The sequence below is a fragment of the Lotus japonicus genome, chromosome 2 (genome assembly GCF_012489685.1).
Source record: "Lotus japonicus ecotype B-129 chromosome 2, LjGifu_v1.2".
Classification (NCBI taxonomy): domain Eukaryota; kingdom Viridiplantae; phylum Streptophyta; class Magnoliopsida; order Fabales; family Fabaceae; genus Lotus; species Lotus japonicus.
The window spans coordinates 1,274,998-1,291,355 of NC_080042.1; the positions used below are offsets into that span (position 1 = coordinate 1,274,998).

Below are 16,358 nucleotides of genomic sequence, written 5' to 3' on the forward strand. Positions count from 1 at the left end.
CGTTATGAACATCCCTATTTCATGATCCTATTATTTACTCATTCTTCTATTGTCGATTCACAATTATATATTGTTCACCCCTTTTTTAAATCATGAATGGGAAAGACGGAAATCCTTCAATTTATCTACTTGGATTGATAAAATGGATTTTTCCTCCATCGTCCCTGGTAGCCGGTGGTTACCAAAGGTATGATCAAAGAATCAAAGACAACTTTTCAAAAAAAAGAAGAGCCAAAGACAAAAGACTAAAAAGGGGAACGGGTTCAAACTTAAAAGTAATAGTCACGTGAGACTTTATTCAAAAATAAGAGAAGTCTTTGGATCTAAATAATTTTGGTAAATTATCTATTATTTTGGTTTATTTAATTTGGGGATTTATTCCTATGATTTGATTTGCGTTTTATTAGAAGTGGGGTTTCATTTTTTTATTACATATTGATTTCTCTTTGAAATTAAATTTTTGAATCAAAATATATATTATTATTATTATTATTTATATTGTTATTATAAATAGAAATATTAATACGAAAAAATGATCAATCGAATATTAATAATTAGACATGTATTAAAAAATTAAAAATACTGATTTAATTTAATGTATATACAAAAATTTTAGTGAATCTAAGTCTTATAAGTTAAAAAATTTGAATTTTTTTCTATTTAAATAAGTAAAAATTTATGGTAGATTAATACACAATTATCAATATTAAGAACATATAGTTGAAACAATTATTAAGATATATTTACTAAAAAGATACAAAATATAATATTACACGAAATTTAAATTGTAAATAACAAAAATCACCTGTGCAGGGCACGGGTAATTCCGCTAGTTAATTGTGAAAATCCCTGGACAAGGAGGTTTCCAAACCTGCTGGGGTCTATCACGAGTCAATGTCCAAACGTCCGTCCGAAGCAATTGCTGCATAATCTGAAATTCATGAACCCAATCACTCATACTCTGCTCAACCTCACGCGGCCAAGTGAGGCCAAGGGGAGAAGCAAACCACACATATCTTACCCATGTAATAACGGGGTTCAATCTCTTATAACAATCTGGTCTTTACCAAAGATAAATAAATAAAAGTGTTGGGGAGAGTCACAGCGAGGACCCACGGGCCAAGGCCGAGAGGAGACACCAAGGAGATCTTGGACACCATATCTAAACAAAAAACCTTAAGGCATTAGGTTTATGGGTCACATCTCTTATAAACTCTCCCTCTCACCTTGACTTCTCTGATGTGGGACTTGACTCCAACACTTGATTCTAACAATCTCCCCCTCAAGTGTGAGTCCCTCAACCACATGTCCTCCCGTCTGCGGAAGCTATCCACCTTACACCGCTGTTCGCTGCCAACGGAACCCGCCACCTAGCCACACAGCTAGGAAGACTTTCGACACAAGGGTCATGGTCCCATGAATCATCGGCTCTGATACCACTTGTTGGGGAGAGTCACGACGAGAACCCACGGGCCAAGGCCGAGAGGAGACACCAAGAAGATCTTGGACACCACATCTTAACCAAAAACCTTAAGGCATTAGGTTTATGTGTCACTGATGAAAGATTTTGGTTCACTCTACGTTTGAATCTCTCAAAACTCAATTGTAGTATAGTAAAGGGTTTTGTCGTATCCACAGGGTGGTGTAACACTATGCCGTTCAATAGTTGACAAACTTAAATGATGGATTCATAAAAGATTGATTGGTTATACATGAAACTAAATGAAAAAGCAAATAAACTAACAGAGAGACAACAAGTATGAGAAATTGTTGGGATTAGACTTCATTGTTTGACCTTTTTGCATTCTAGTGATTCAAATACATAACATGTTCAAGCATATGATTCATCTACACCAATTCAATCCTACGTCATCGATGTCTCGCATGAGTGGATATCAATAACTCTCTAATCCTAAACATTGATGTCTCACATGATTAAGAAAGAAAGTTATCATGAAGTTTGGGTGTTTAGTGTCTAACAAACCTAACTCTATGTCTAGCAATTAGGATTATTAGGTGATTAACTCTAGTTCGGACTCAAACGTTGTAACTTTCGCTCACAAGTCGAATCAAACAAAATACCATAGGTGACCAATCTAAGATATAGCATGAAGATCAAGAGAAAACCACTAATTCAACAACTAGAAACATGTTTTATATTGAAGAGAATCACATAGAGAGCATAAGTATCATACAACTACATCAAATCCCAACAAAAGAGAGATTAGCTATCCATTTTCATGGATAGCATTACAAATAGAGAAGAAGAATGAAAAGAACCGAAACCGTCACGATGTCTCGCCGCCGAATCCGACCTCCGGAGCTTCTTCTCTAGCCTCCTAAGCCTCTCTCCTTGTCTCTCAATCGTTTCTCTGAATTTCTAAGTGATGGGTTATGATCTATTTTGCCCAATCTTCTTAAAAATGGATTTTATAGTGAAAAATCGTGGTCAGGGCGCCCAGCACCCTCTGAAGGCCGCCCGGCGTCTCATGTTTCTTCACAGGTGGGTTTCTGGAACCGCCTTGGGCGCCTGGCGCCCTCTGATTGCCGCCCGGCGGCCTAAACACTTTTGAAACCTCATTTTCTCACCAAATCATGCATCTTTTCTCGACCCAACCGTTCAAATTGAAGTTCCATGTGTTATGAACAACATATCCAATTTTTAGCTTGATCCGACGGTTAACGAATGCAGGATTCCAATTTTGCTCAGACAGCTTTTAACTCTCTACATCAAAAAGTTGGGATTAGAATTGAAATTATTATAAAACCTAACCTAAACCTAAATAATTACTAAAATAATAAATTGAACATTAAAATGATATAAATTGAAGCACACAAGTCAAATAAGTGCCTAAAATGATATTCAAATATACGTAAAAATGACACTTATCAGTCATATCTCTTATAAACTCTCCTTCTCACCTTGACTTCTCTGATGTGGGACTTTGGGACTTGACTCCAACACTTGTTTCCAATAATCTCCCCCTCAAGTGTGAGTCCCTCAACCACATCACCCATGGTTCTCCCGTCTGCGGAAGCTATCCACCTTGCACCGCCGTTCGCTGCCAACGGAACTCGCCGCCTAGCCACACTGCTAGGAAGACTTTCGACACAAGGAGTCGTCATGGTCCCACGAACCATCGACTCTGATACCACTTGTTGGGGAGAGTCACGGCGAGGACCCATGGGGGAAGGCCGAGAGGAGACACCAAGGAGATCTTGGACACCACATCTTAACCCAAAACCTTAAGGCATTAGGTTTATGGGTCACATCTCTTATAAACTCTCCCTCTCACCTTGACTTCTACGATGTGGGACTTGACTCCAACACTTGATTCCAACAAAAAGGTCGCCTTTGAAGACTCCACTTAATTATTGGAATTGATTATAATGGTGGAGCAAGTCTCACATCCCCAATATCTTAAATAAAGAAGGTGAAAAATATGTTATTACAGAAGTCTCACATTACTTAGTGTGGTGAACAAGGGGAAGGCCAAGACTATTGTGAGAGTTTGGGTGTATTGGGGTATTGGCCAGAGATTGAGGGAAGTCTATGCTTTTTTTATATGCAAATGTTAGTTGTTAATTGTTAGTAAATTAGTTTCTTCACAAGGGTTTGAACTCTGGTCATTCACCCTTCAATACCCTTCATTTCCCTTAGTTCACCAAGTGAGCTACTCATCTCACCCGAGGAAATTCTATGTGTTATAACAATTTTCACATAGTAATTTTCTTTGGTTATCAGTTTAGACAACGACCGCAATTTTGTTTTTCTCTGATTTCAGAGCTTTTTCCATATAATCTTTTGATTGTGCTTACTTTTCTTCAGCTTATTTCCTAACAGTGGTATCGAAGTCTTCATCTTATAAAACAAAATTGCTTATTGTCTTATTTTATTTTGATCAATAAGACAATTTTTCCTCCCTCACATATCATTCAGGCCACGCGTATACGATCCCATCAGCGCAACCAGATAGAAAAGCTTATGAATCGCAAAGCAAGCAATTTTTTCTTTCGGGGTCAAACGAATAGCAAGTTTATAAAAGCTTTAATCTGACAGGCAGTGTTCATTGGATGTTGTCTTTTAACCCACCTTGAAATTGCTATTTAGAAATTTCATTTCTTCTTCTCAAACTTTTTATCAATTTAGTTTATATATGCATTAGTCCTCCTCCTTTTAGTTTATATTGGATGAATATATTACATTATTAGACAGGGCCGGCCCAAGGGTCAAGCGACCCAAACAAGGGTTTTAGGCCTTCAAAAAAAATTTACTAAGTAAAAAAAGGCCCCATATTTTTGTAAATAAGACATGTTAAATCAATTTTTTTTAGATAAAAAAGCCTCACTTTGGTCCGCTTTATGCCTCATTTAGTGTTGGGCCGACCCTGTTATTAGAATAGAATTAGTATTGAACCCGCGCTATATATGAAGGACACAAATAAATAAAGAAAAAACCTAAATTGAACATGCATATATAAACTTATGAAGGGTTAATCAAATGTTGGTAGCGGTTTTTAACCGTTTTTAATTAAAAAATCAATTAAAATTGAGGCTTGAAAAACAGTTTTATGTTTTCTAGTTAACAATTTTATGGTTTCTAGTTTTATTTAATGGATTTTTAAATCTAAAACTGTCAAAAATTGGATGAAAGTTGACGGAAAACTAAAACTGCAACAATTAATAAACGTGAGGGACGTTGTAGGCTAATAAATTCTATGAGAAACCAGAACTGTCAAATCGTGATAAGTGAGGGACCACAAGTGCTATTAAGCCGAAAAAAAATTAAACAAATTAAGTATTTTTGCCTATGTGTCATTATTTTTTACCAGTCAGTCGTCCACATTGTGAGCTTAGTCAACTGAGGTAACCACGTGAACTTTTTCATACTAAATTTTTATAAATCACATCTAATCTTTTCTTTTCTACTTTCATCTTCCCTTTCAAAAAAAGAAATCTTTATCTTCTTCCTCTTCCACCTTCATCTTTCCCTTTTAAAATAGAAACATTCATCTTCTTTCTCTTTCACCTTCATCATCTTTTCTATCTTCTTCCCCAAATCTTACCAAATAAAAACCCTAAATCAAAACCCCAAATTTGTCAAATGTTACTCTATCATCCAATAGAAACCAAATGCCATTTGACAATTTGCCAAATCGTATTTTGCAGATAAAAGAAGCTGAAGTGTCTTCACGGCAAGTTGTTGCGCTACAACACTCGTACTCTGCACTGTGAAATTCATTAGAATTAGATAGGTCTAACTTAACCCAAAAGCTAGCTCAAGAGTTGAGGTTTTCAATATCATTTATTAGCACTTGATTGACCATATCTCTAGTCAATGTGAGACTTTAACACACCCTATCACGCCCAGAGTTGGACATCTGGAGCGTGGAATGAAACGGGTAAACCAAATATGGGGAGTCAATAAATGGATCTATGATAGGCTTTGATACCATATTAGAATTAGGTAGACATAACTCAACCTATTAGCACTTGATTAGCCACATCTCTAGTCAATGTGGAACTGTGAAATTAATGCATAGCTTATGATTTTGTTTTCCTTGTGATGTTTAAGACTAAGCCTAGGTTTCTGGAAGGATAATTTCCAGAATCTAGTTTTTGAAGGTATGAAAAACACTAGAAAGGGAGGGGGGGGGGGGGTTTGAATAGGGTTTTGCAAATAAAATGTTTCCCTTTAAGATTTCAAGAAAATCTCTCAGTTTCAAAGGATAGAAGGTGCAAAGGATAAAGGAGAGAATGACACAATGATTTTATCCTGGTTCACTTGAAAATCCACAAGCTACCTCCAGTCCACCCGTAAAGTTGATTTCTTCCTTCGTTGAATGAAGGTAATCCAATAATCAAAGATTGTTACAATCTGCACTAGCACAACTTGCTAAGTGACTAACACACCTATGAACTAGCAACCACTAAGACACACAAGTCTTAGTCTTCTCAAGGATTCTGATCTAAACTAGTCCCTTAAGGAATTACAAACCGATTCGAAACAAGTTTGGGTTTACAATGAAGTGCTTCTAAACAAGCAAGTGTAAACAGATTTAGAACGATGAAGAAATAGATTTCTAAGGTATTCGCTTACGTGTATTGCAATATTGTGTCTTGGTTTCTTAGCTTTTTCTGCCTTTTTTCAGCCTTTATATACTCCAAGCTTTACGTGATGTTTATATTGAAGGATTCTATCCGTTGGAGGGCAATTCTAGAATTTCCAAAACCTGTTGTGGCTAATCCTCGTTAGGTAGGTGGTCAGAATAGTACACTGCGCTTGTACTTTTGATAGTGACCCTTGCCTTTTGCTTTTGACTTCTGATCTTCAGAGGCGCTTCTCATTGGAACTTGTGAAGCCTCTAATCAGAGTCACGAGGTTGCTTGGATCTTCAGAACTTCAAGTCTTCAGCATCTGGATCGTTCATTCAGAACTTATGGTCTTCAGAGTAGAAGAACTTAGTCTTCAGAACCAACTTTCTTTGGGTCTTCGGAATCTTCAAGTCTTCAGAGTCTTTGACCGTTCACTCAGAACTTCTGGTCTTCAAAGTCTTCATCACATTATCTTCAGAACCCGTTATCCGAGCTTCATCTTCATAACTTCTGAAGGAATATTCTACCGTTCATGAGAATGTAGTGAGTACGGAAGCGGATTGATGGTCAATGTTTGGTCTTTGACTTCTGATGAATTCATCTTTGAGTCATAATCAGAACGTATTTGTCAACCACTCAAAAGACAAACGTTAGAGTGCTAAAATTGATCATCCACAAATATCACAAATATATACTTGTTATCATCAAAACCTAGAGATGTACAACAGAACCAAATCATGGTCTTATAGTCTCGTGTATCTTGTCTCCTTGTACTATGTCTTCAAACATGTATAATACAGTCAGCAACAACAAATGCGCAATTCCTCAGTTGGTGGAAACAAAATGAATGAAGGGCACTTGAACATGCTAGAGTAGCATTAGACAATTGGTTAAATTTGGTTTTTTATTTATGGTTTTTAGGGTTTTTATCCGAGTAAGATTTAGGGAAGAAGATGAAAGGTGAAAGAGGAAGAAGATGAAGGTTTATTTTAAAGGGATGATGAAAATATGTGATTAAAAAATATAGATGGACTAAAACTTATACAAAAAAGTCCACGTGGTCACCTCCATTGACTGGTCAAAATTGATGACACATAGGCATAAAAAATTAATTTGATATAAAAAAATTCTCAAGGATAACATTTAAATGTTTTTTTAAGGACTCAATTTGATTCCTCTTACAAAGTTGGGACCCTCAAACATATTTAAGCTTGATATAGTTACTAAATTTATTCCTCAAGAAGATGGAGATGATAAATTTTAAGATGGTTGGCTAGTAATTATTGTATATATATATTGCAAACTAATTACTGAGCTATTTTTACAAAAAATGTTGACTACCGACAACTTAGATCATCAGTAATATTTGACGAAAAAATCATATCGACGATTTAGACCATTAGTAATGAACATACAATTTTGATCTGTAATGAATATACACTTGACTAATTTTATCTCATAACTTCATAGTTACATAACAAGTCGTAAAGTAACCAAAAAAATACAAAACTATCATAACTATGCAAGCACTAAACATCCTCTGAATATGTGTTGCTTCCATTTGATGACTTCTCATGTTGTTAGGTGTTGGAGCCCCTACCTACATTTGGTGCCTACAAGAAATGAGGAAACAAACATTATACTACTTAAACAAAGAAATGACAAGTGTTTGAAAGAATCAGAGAAAACAGAACTAAATGCAAATGATTGAATCTGAACATAACAATAGTCACATTCACAAGCTTAACCAAACACTTTCTAAGTGCTTATGATATATAAGATAAATTCAAAAAAACAAACAAGCTTAAAAAAAAACTGCATGAACAGAGTGAAATAGAAATGTAGACCACACCAATTGTCTGGAAATTTCAAAATGATAAACTACCAAATCAAACAAGCATTAAAAGACAAAGAAAAACAAAGAACATGTAGTAGGACACTCAACCAACCCTCAGATTATGTAACTTGCCTTGCAGCAGCTGAATAAATGTAATGTACTTTGAACTTTATATGCTTCTTACTAAGTGCATCAAGCATGTACTAGATCTTAAGAAACATAAGTACATCAACCATGCACAAAGCTATTACCTAATGTCGGACCAGATCCGGAGCTCTTTTACTGTTTCAGTCTTGATGACAAGACTGTGTTTCCAGGAGACCAAGAAATGAGCCCAAGGCAGAGATACGGTCCAGATAATATGCTTTAAACCTTAGAAGCATACCATCAGTCAAACAAAAATCATATCCAATTGGAGAGGCAGACAACCTTTACTTAAACAATTCAATAAGAAAGAAGATAAAAATAAGAGAAACCCACAAATTGGTCAGGTAGCAGCTCAAATTGAACAAGAATCACTGACCAAAATAACCACAAACTACAAAGTATCTCTAACATAAGGGAACAAGAATCAGAACCACAGATGAGAAATAACCTCAACCAAGCAAATTCAGCTAGTGTTGGAGTAACGGTGGAGGAGAGGAGGTAGACAACCTTCACGAAATCAATTATTTCTGCAGGTCACCAGAAGAATTTTGTACTCAGGTTGGTTGATAGAAATGAAATGTACAAAACAGCTGAAGCTGGATTAGCTCATAACACAATCCCAGCATGACAATAACCGGAATACAAAAAACACAAGGAATAGATATTTGGTTAACACAAAGAAGGGCACCTGTGAAGGAAAAGTAAAACAAGCTTCTAAGGAAATTTAACAGGTCAAAGAAGCTATATCAAAATTGGATTACCAATTAGTTCAAGCAATTAAACTACCTGTAATAGAACTGAATCAGACACACAATTCAAATCAGAGTGAGGTCCACTATTAGCAGGCTCATCTTTTTACCTATATTAAGATTTGAATTTTGTATGGAAATGAGCATGCGAATCAAAATCAAACAGAAGACGAGAATATGTGTGGTTACCTTTGAGAGGTTTTGCGCTTGAATCTTAGATGAAACCAGCCTAACCGTTGTCCAATTCTTCCCCTATGACCGTGTATGCTTGAAAATTGAAATCAAGTTCAATTGAATCAGCAATAACAATTAAGTTACAGAATCTGCAAAATTAGGGCAAATGAAATACGATATTAGATCGAGAAGAACAAATACGCATAAGAGATTCCGAATCAAGTTCAATTGAACAAGAGCATGAAACCGAAGAACGCATCTGAAATCGCTTGCAGTGGAGGGGAGGAGGACGCGGTGGAGGAGAAGAGGACGCGGTGGAGGAGAAAGCGAAGGAGGAGGGCGCGGTGGAGGAGAGAGGGAGCGATGAAATCGTTGAGCGAAGAGAGAGAATGAATTTGTGAGAATGAATCTGAGTGAAGAGTAAATGAATATATATGATTCTTAACGGCGGTGTCACCGCCGTTAATATTTTCCTTAAAAAAATGTTAGATTAACGTCGGTTGAATCCGACGCCAGTCACAAAATTAATTTAATTTATAATATCTTATCAATCTAGCGGCGGTTCAAACCGACGCCAGTATGCCAAACATACTTAAATTTCTAGAACCAACAACACTCAACAAGTCTTTATAAATGTATGCCAAAGATTTCAACATCACAAAACAATCATGATAAAGCCCTAACTCTACCCTTTTCCTAAGAACAAGCCCTTACCTTGCTAAAACCTTGATGAAAGAAGAATTCTTTGCTGTAAAAAGAACCCAACAGCTGCTGCCCAATCCCTTTCTTTCTTCTCCGCTCGATCTCTCCCTCTTGTTCCCTCGATCTCTCTCTCTCGTGCGGCTTCCCTTCTTCGTGCGTGCGGCGGCCGGCGATGCTAGGGTGCAAGGAGGTGGCGGCGGCTCTAGGTTAATCACTAGGGCTGCTGCTGCCTTCTCTTCAAGTCTCCTCTCCTTTCCTTTCCCTCTCTCTCGACTGCTCCCTCTCTTCTTCTCCCTCTCTTACTCGATTCTCTCTCTCGGCCTCTTCCTTCTTTCTCTCTTCTTTCTTTTCTTTTCTTCTCTTCTGTTTTTCTTACGTGAGTGCAGCACTTCTAATTCTGCATGAGGAGGAAGAATAAGGGTTTCTTTCCCCCCTCACCCCTTATCACTTGCGGCTACACTCTAGATGGGCTAGGGTTTTGATTTTTCTTCTTTTGAAGCTCAAAACAAGCAAACCCTGAACCCAACTGATTACCCACTTAAACAGGTCTGAATCAAAAGACAACCCAATCACTCTTTATTAAAAACCAGATTAAAACCGGAATTAAAAGGAAAATTAACCAATTAATCCGCTGGCACTGTACAACCAAAACCATCGTCACTAAAACTTTGATATCTCGGGCTACCGATATCGGAATGACCTGAAACCACTTGGAGAATTTTTTTAACTTAAAGGGATACAACTCTTATGAATAAAGTTTTCCCAAATGAGGTTGTTAAGACCCTCTACAAATTCGCACAAGGTGACAGGCAGAATCTGTCAAAACTCAAACCTTGTCAAACCATCATTTTTATTCAATCCCTCACTTGAATAGTATAAAATGAGTTTAGGGACTTACATAAACTATGTGAACTAACAACATTTTCAGTAGTTGAAACAGAATTACGAACTGAGTCTATGTGAACTGAGGCTTTGTTGAAGAGTTAGAGTTCTCGAACTGCTCTAGCTGTGCCAATCTTCTTGCAATCATTAGAATCCTGTATCAAACAAGCATTATCTTCAAATGTCATCTTATAACGAAGGCATTTCACCAGTTTATGAACATAAATCAAATTAAACTCGAAATTTGGTAAATACAGGACATTGGTTAAAATAAACGAAGAGGAAAGTTGAATTGTCCCTTTTATCTTTGCAATCTCAACAATTCCATTTGGGAGTGAAACAGGGATTGATATATCCTACATGTTGGTATGAGCTAAAATAACCCAAAGTGTTGCATATGTGATCTGTAGCTCCTGTGTCTAGAATCCAAGTAGTATCAAGAGGATGAAGATTACCATTCTTTGTAGGAATACCTAGTGAGCTACCATTACCATGTTTGTTGGGAAGAATCTGAGCACATGAGTTGACACTTTCTACATGGTTTGATGAAGAACCCTTTTGCTCCTGAGATGGAAGAAGGGCTAGCAAGTGATGATACTGTTCAGCTGTGAAACCAAAACGTGTAGCTTCTTGTCTTGATGAGTCTCCCCCCTGAGAATCTTGATCTTCTTCAGAGGCATGAACACAATTTGCATATCTGTACTTGGGATTCTTGAACTTGAACCCAGGTGGAAACCCATGTTTCTTGTAGCAATCTTCAACAGTGTGGCCCATCTTCCCACAGTATGAGCACTTCTTGGATGTGTAGCAATTTCCCCCATAGCTGGTGCTACCATTCCCTGAATTGGAATTCCCAGTGCTGCAATTCCCTGAATTGGAATGCCCAGAATGTGAATGATGACCTTTGCTATCTAATTGTGAACCCTTGCTCTCATTCCCGTTCTCCCTTGACGCCATTAGTGCCTTCAAACCAGACACATTTTCAGTGGAGAATTGCCTTTCTTGTTGTGCAATATGAGCAAAAACACGATTCACATTGGGGAGTGTATCCAGCAACATCAACTGGGATCTTACTCCAGAAAATTGATCGTTTAGACCTCTAAGAAACCTAACCACCTGGTTCTTGTTTCTCTCTTCCTCAATCGTTCGAATCGCTCCACATGAACATTGAGGGTTACAAGTGCAAACAGGCAAGGGATTCAAGATATCTAACTCATCCTAAAGAGTTTTCATGCTTGTGTAAAATTTTGAGACAGAGTAATCACCTTGTTTCAAGCTGAAGATTTCTTCTTGAAGCTCTGAAATTCTGAACAAATCGGCCTGTGAGAAACGCTCTCGAAGCTCCCTCCAAACCTCAGTGGCTTTCTCCCGCCATAGAATCGATTGTGCAATTTCTTGGCTCAAAGATTTGATAATCCAACTCAGTACCAAGACGTTGCAACGTTGCCAGAAAGGTAGAACGGGATGGTTCAGGGATTGACCCATCGATGAAACCCATCTTGTTCTTTGTCAAGAGACTCATTTTCATGGCTCTTGCCCAGTTATGGTAATTCCCCTCTGAGAGTGGTGGTGAATCCAAGACGGTGGAGGGACTCTCGTTCGGATGAACATAGAAAACATGAGAAACGGTTTGTGCATCTTGCACAGTGAAAGGATAGGCTGGTTCTTCACCCGCCATTGATGCGCACAGCAGAGCTCCCTCTCTAAGAGAGCAGAGAGCTCTGATACCAAAACAAATCTTGAAATGCGGAAGGAAGAAGAAGATGAAATCAGTTAGAACTGAATACTTGATTGTATTGAATGAATGAAATGATACAATGCTTTACTCTGTTATATACAGAAGGCCAAAGAGTAAAGATAGACTAACTAACACGGTTAGTTAGTTAACCAAAGCTAAACCATCCTAACAAAACTAGTGATTGAGTAACTAACTCAAGTAACAAATAACAAACTAGGTAACTAAACACCCAGTAACTATTTATATACAATAACAAATCTATTACATACACCATCACAAATAAAAGTGACTCTTCATATATGCCATTAAATGGTTCACCCCAAAAACACTTTTGACAATACTCCTACGCGATTTTCTTTTTCCCGCTAAGTTGGTAGTAGTGTTAACTCTTGGTTTTTCTGTAGTTGGTGTTTCCCTCTTAAATTTTGCCAAACTTAACTAAAAATTCACTTTTCACAATATTTCAAATTTTCCCACTTGATCTAAGTTTAGATATTTTTAGATTCCCTCTTAAATTTACTTATAAATGTTAATCAGCTTCATGCTAAAAATGCTAAAAATTCATCATATGAAATATGGCATCAAAAAAAGTTCACCATATACCTATAGTTCAAATAGACATGAATGTTGATTTAAGGGATTCCAACACATCCAATGAAGAATTCAATATTGCCAGATCTAAATGTTGATGCTTCAAAGTTTTTTTCCTTCAATCATAGTCAAGATTCATCAAGTATCGGTGTTTCCTCTTCCAAGCATCTTTTGTTTGATCTAAATGAAATTCCGGCACACGCGGACAGATGTTCTACCACATGTCTAAGACATCTTGTACAAAATGATACAAAACAGTTAATTGAATATGCAATATAAAGAACATAAACAGAGACAAGACACACGAGATTGTTAACCCAGTTCTGTGCAAAATCACCTACGTCTGGAGGGTTTTCACCCAAGATAAAGATAATCAACTATTCAGAGAAATTGTACACAAAAGGTTGAAGGTATGAAAAATGGTAGAAAGGGGGGGGGGGTTTGAATAGCGTTTTCAGAATAAAACTTTCACCTTAAGATTTTAGCAAATCTTTCGAGACACAAGTAAAGTGCTTAAGATAAGAGATTAGAAAAGCACACAAGGATTTTATCCTGGTTCACTTGATGAATCACTCAAGCTAGTCCAGTCCACCCGTGAATGTGATTTCTTCCTTCTTAGAATGAAGGCAATCCACTAATCAGATAATTGTTACAACTGCACTTGAAACCTACAAGTGACTAACAAGACACTGACTTAGCTCACACTAAGATTCACTCTCTTAGTCTTCTCTAGGATCCGATCAACCTTGATCTCCTAAAGGTAAACTAAACAACTGTTTAGGAAATATTGTTTACATAGAAATTGCTTCTTAAAAGCTTGAGTAAACATAGTGAATTCAATGAAGAAAGAATGCTTAGAAGATTTGAATATAGTTTGCGCGTATGAGTTTCTTCCAACCGCATATTTCAATCTTCAGCCTCTATATATACTCCAAGGATTAGGGTTTGAACATTGCATGGGAATGCTACTGTTGGAGGGCAGATCTGAAATTTCCAGCTTCTGCTGTGGCTGAGAATGTTAGGTTAGGTCGTCAGGATAGTACATTTGCTTTTGTACTTTGGATAGTGACTTGACCTTTAACCTAGTAGACTTCTGATCAGAGAAATGCTTCGTGTTGGAACTTGTGAAGCTTGTTGATCAGAGTCAGAGGGAAGCATGGATCCTCTGACCGTTGTATCTTCTGATTCTGAACTCAGAGGAGAAGTACTTGGTCTTCAGAGCCATTTTGCTTCTGGACTTCAGAGTCTTCACTCTTCAGCTTCTGGATCTTCAGAGTCTTCTACACCATCAGAACATCTGAACCTTCAGAGTGTCTGGGTTGTCAGAACGTCTGGATCTTCAGAACTTCAAGTGAGTTGAGTCCATATCAGAGCTTGATTAACTTCAGATCTTCTGAAGCTTTTCTACTGTTCAGATTGAACATAGAGATTGCGAAAGCGTTGCTAGGGTCACTCTTTAAGCACAGTGCTTCTGATTTGTGTGAGATTAAGATAAGGTCAGAGCCTGTTAAGAGCACACTCAGAAAACACGTTAGAGTACCATAATTGTTCATACTAAAATGTTAACTTGTAATCATCAAAACATAGAGTTGTACTACTCAATCAAAACTTGATCTTACAATCTCCCCCTTTTTGATGATGACAAAACCAAGTATTTTGATGAACAATTCTTAAACAATAAACTGAATTCACTCAGAGTTTAGAGAAATAGAATTAGACTTATCATGATGTGAATGGTTTATTTTGCTCATTCTGAATTCAAGTCACAGCTTGATTCCGAGCTTAGCTCCCCCTGAATCTAAGACTTAATGAAACCATTAGTAATAACTAGATTCTGAGCTAAATAATATAAGAGTTCAGAGTGAAAACGCATGACATAGATGAAATGAAATAATCAGAGCGCATAAGTATTCAGAGTCACGAGAGGGTATCAGAGTCAACTAAAATCACTTCAGAAGAAGTGAAATGTATTCCTTGTATTTGCCCAGTGACATATCTATGGTCATAACAGTGGAACTCTTAAATTCTCCAAAAATAACAAAATCTCACTAATCAGCATATACATCAAAAACTGGGTTATACTCCCCCTTTTTGTCATAAGCAAAAAGCTTGGGGTGTGAAAGACTTAGCTTGAAGTACAAGGTACTCCCCCTTAAGGAAGGACTAAGTTCAAAAAGATGGAGAATTAATTAATGATGAAAAAGAGATTAGCGAATTAAAGAAGGGAATTAATGCATAGGTAGAACGTTTACCACCGGCCACGGGAGTAAAGAGAGGCTTCAGTTACCAATACTTTATCCTCGAGAAACTGCAGTAGCAATAACTTCCGAAGAGAAGAGGATGCTTATATAAAGCGATTAGGAACACAGTAAGCTTCACAACAAGATCAATTCCAAATAAAAAAAAATGGCATCATACATGGTTGCATTAGAAGAGCTCAGAAAGAAGGCCTTTGAAGAAGATTTGTTCATGAATGTTAGGCATCCAGATGGTTCAAGAAACATACATGAGCTTACCACAATGCTGCTAGAAAAGAATCTTAGTTCAGAGTTGGAGAAAGATCTGAAGGAGTTCCTCTGCTTCGTGGAGGAGATTCAGGAGCTGTGCCAGCTGGAGCTGAATCTGCTTGAAGAAAAAGAAGCAGTGGAGAAGAAACTGGAGACGATGGAAGAGAGTCTGGAGAAGGATGAGCTGAGCAACAAGCTCGGCAACATAGAATACACACTCGATCGTTTGGAGAAGGAAAGGGTAGAGCAGCGCCAAGAATGTAGGAGAATGAGGAAGGATCCTCCATTCTAGAGTAATGTAAATGTATGATGTAATATGTAATGGTTATATATAAAAGAAAAAACTTTCAAATATATGTTACGATAAATGCAAGAAGAAACATGAATTAAACAATCACATAGATATAAAACATAGAAGCAAATATCTTAAAGTTAAGAAAACAAAGAACTAAAAGTTTATCAATTAAAGAAGAAAACGATAGAGATCCTAAAAACTAAGGTTTGACAGTGCGACGCAGGAGCTCTCGAATTGCTTCATTCATGTTGAACAGGAGAGTCTCATGAGTGTTAAGACATTGTTCCAAAATAGCAAGTCTGGAAGAACTTGACTGAGTAGAAGTAGATGGAACATCCTGAGCATAGTGAGTAGCTTGAGTGGATTGTGAAGCAGCATTTGTGAAAGGCACTGGTGCAAGAACTTGACCTCTGAGAGCTTCAGCTTCAGCCTGTAGCCTTTCAGCTTCTTTCAGAGCTTCTAACTTTGCATTTTCAATTTGTTCAGCTTCTAGGCGTGTAGCTTCTTTTGCATGTTCTTTCTTCTTTCTTGCTTCCTCAATAGCTTCAAGTAACTCAACCCTTAGCTGTTGTTCATGCATAGCCACTCTTCTCTTGAAACGCTGCCTAGCAGCTTCAATCCTCTGATCCCTTTCAGCTGT

At 37.3% G+C, this 16,358-nt stretch overlaps 1 long non-coding RNA gene across 4 annotated transcripts; it reads right to left on the bottom strand.

Moving 5' to 3' along the window:
* Window positions 1-7,461: 7,461 nt before the first annotated feature.
* On the bottom strand, window positions 7,462-9,411 carry LOC130737370 (uncharacterized). 4 transcript variants are annotated; one of them, XR_009018637.1, is made up of 5 exons: window positions 9,019-9,410; window positions 8,867-8,939; window positions 8,529-8,607; window positions 8,185-8,305; window positions 7,462-7,709 (listed from the first exon to the last, which is right to left on the bottom strand). It is a non-coding gene; the product is annotated as an uncharacterized LOC130737370 (long non-coding RNA). The 4 variants fall into 4 exon arrangements; XR_009018635.1 differs by having other exon boundaries at window positions 8,185-8,607; window positions 9,019-9,411; XR_009018638.1 differs by lacking the exon at window positions 8,867-8,939 and having other exon boundaries at window positions 9,019-9,409.
* Between the last annotated feature and the right edge of the window lie 6,947 nt (window positions 9,412-16,358).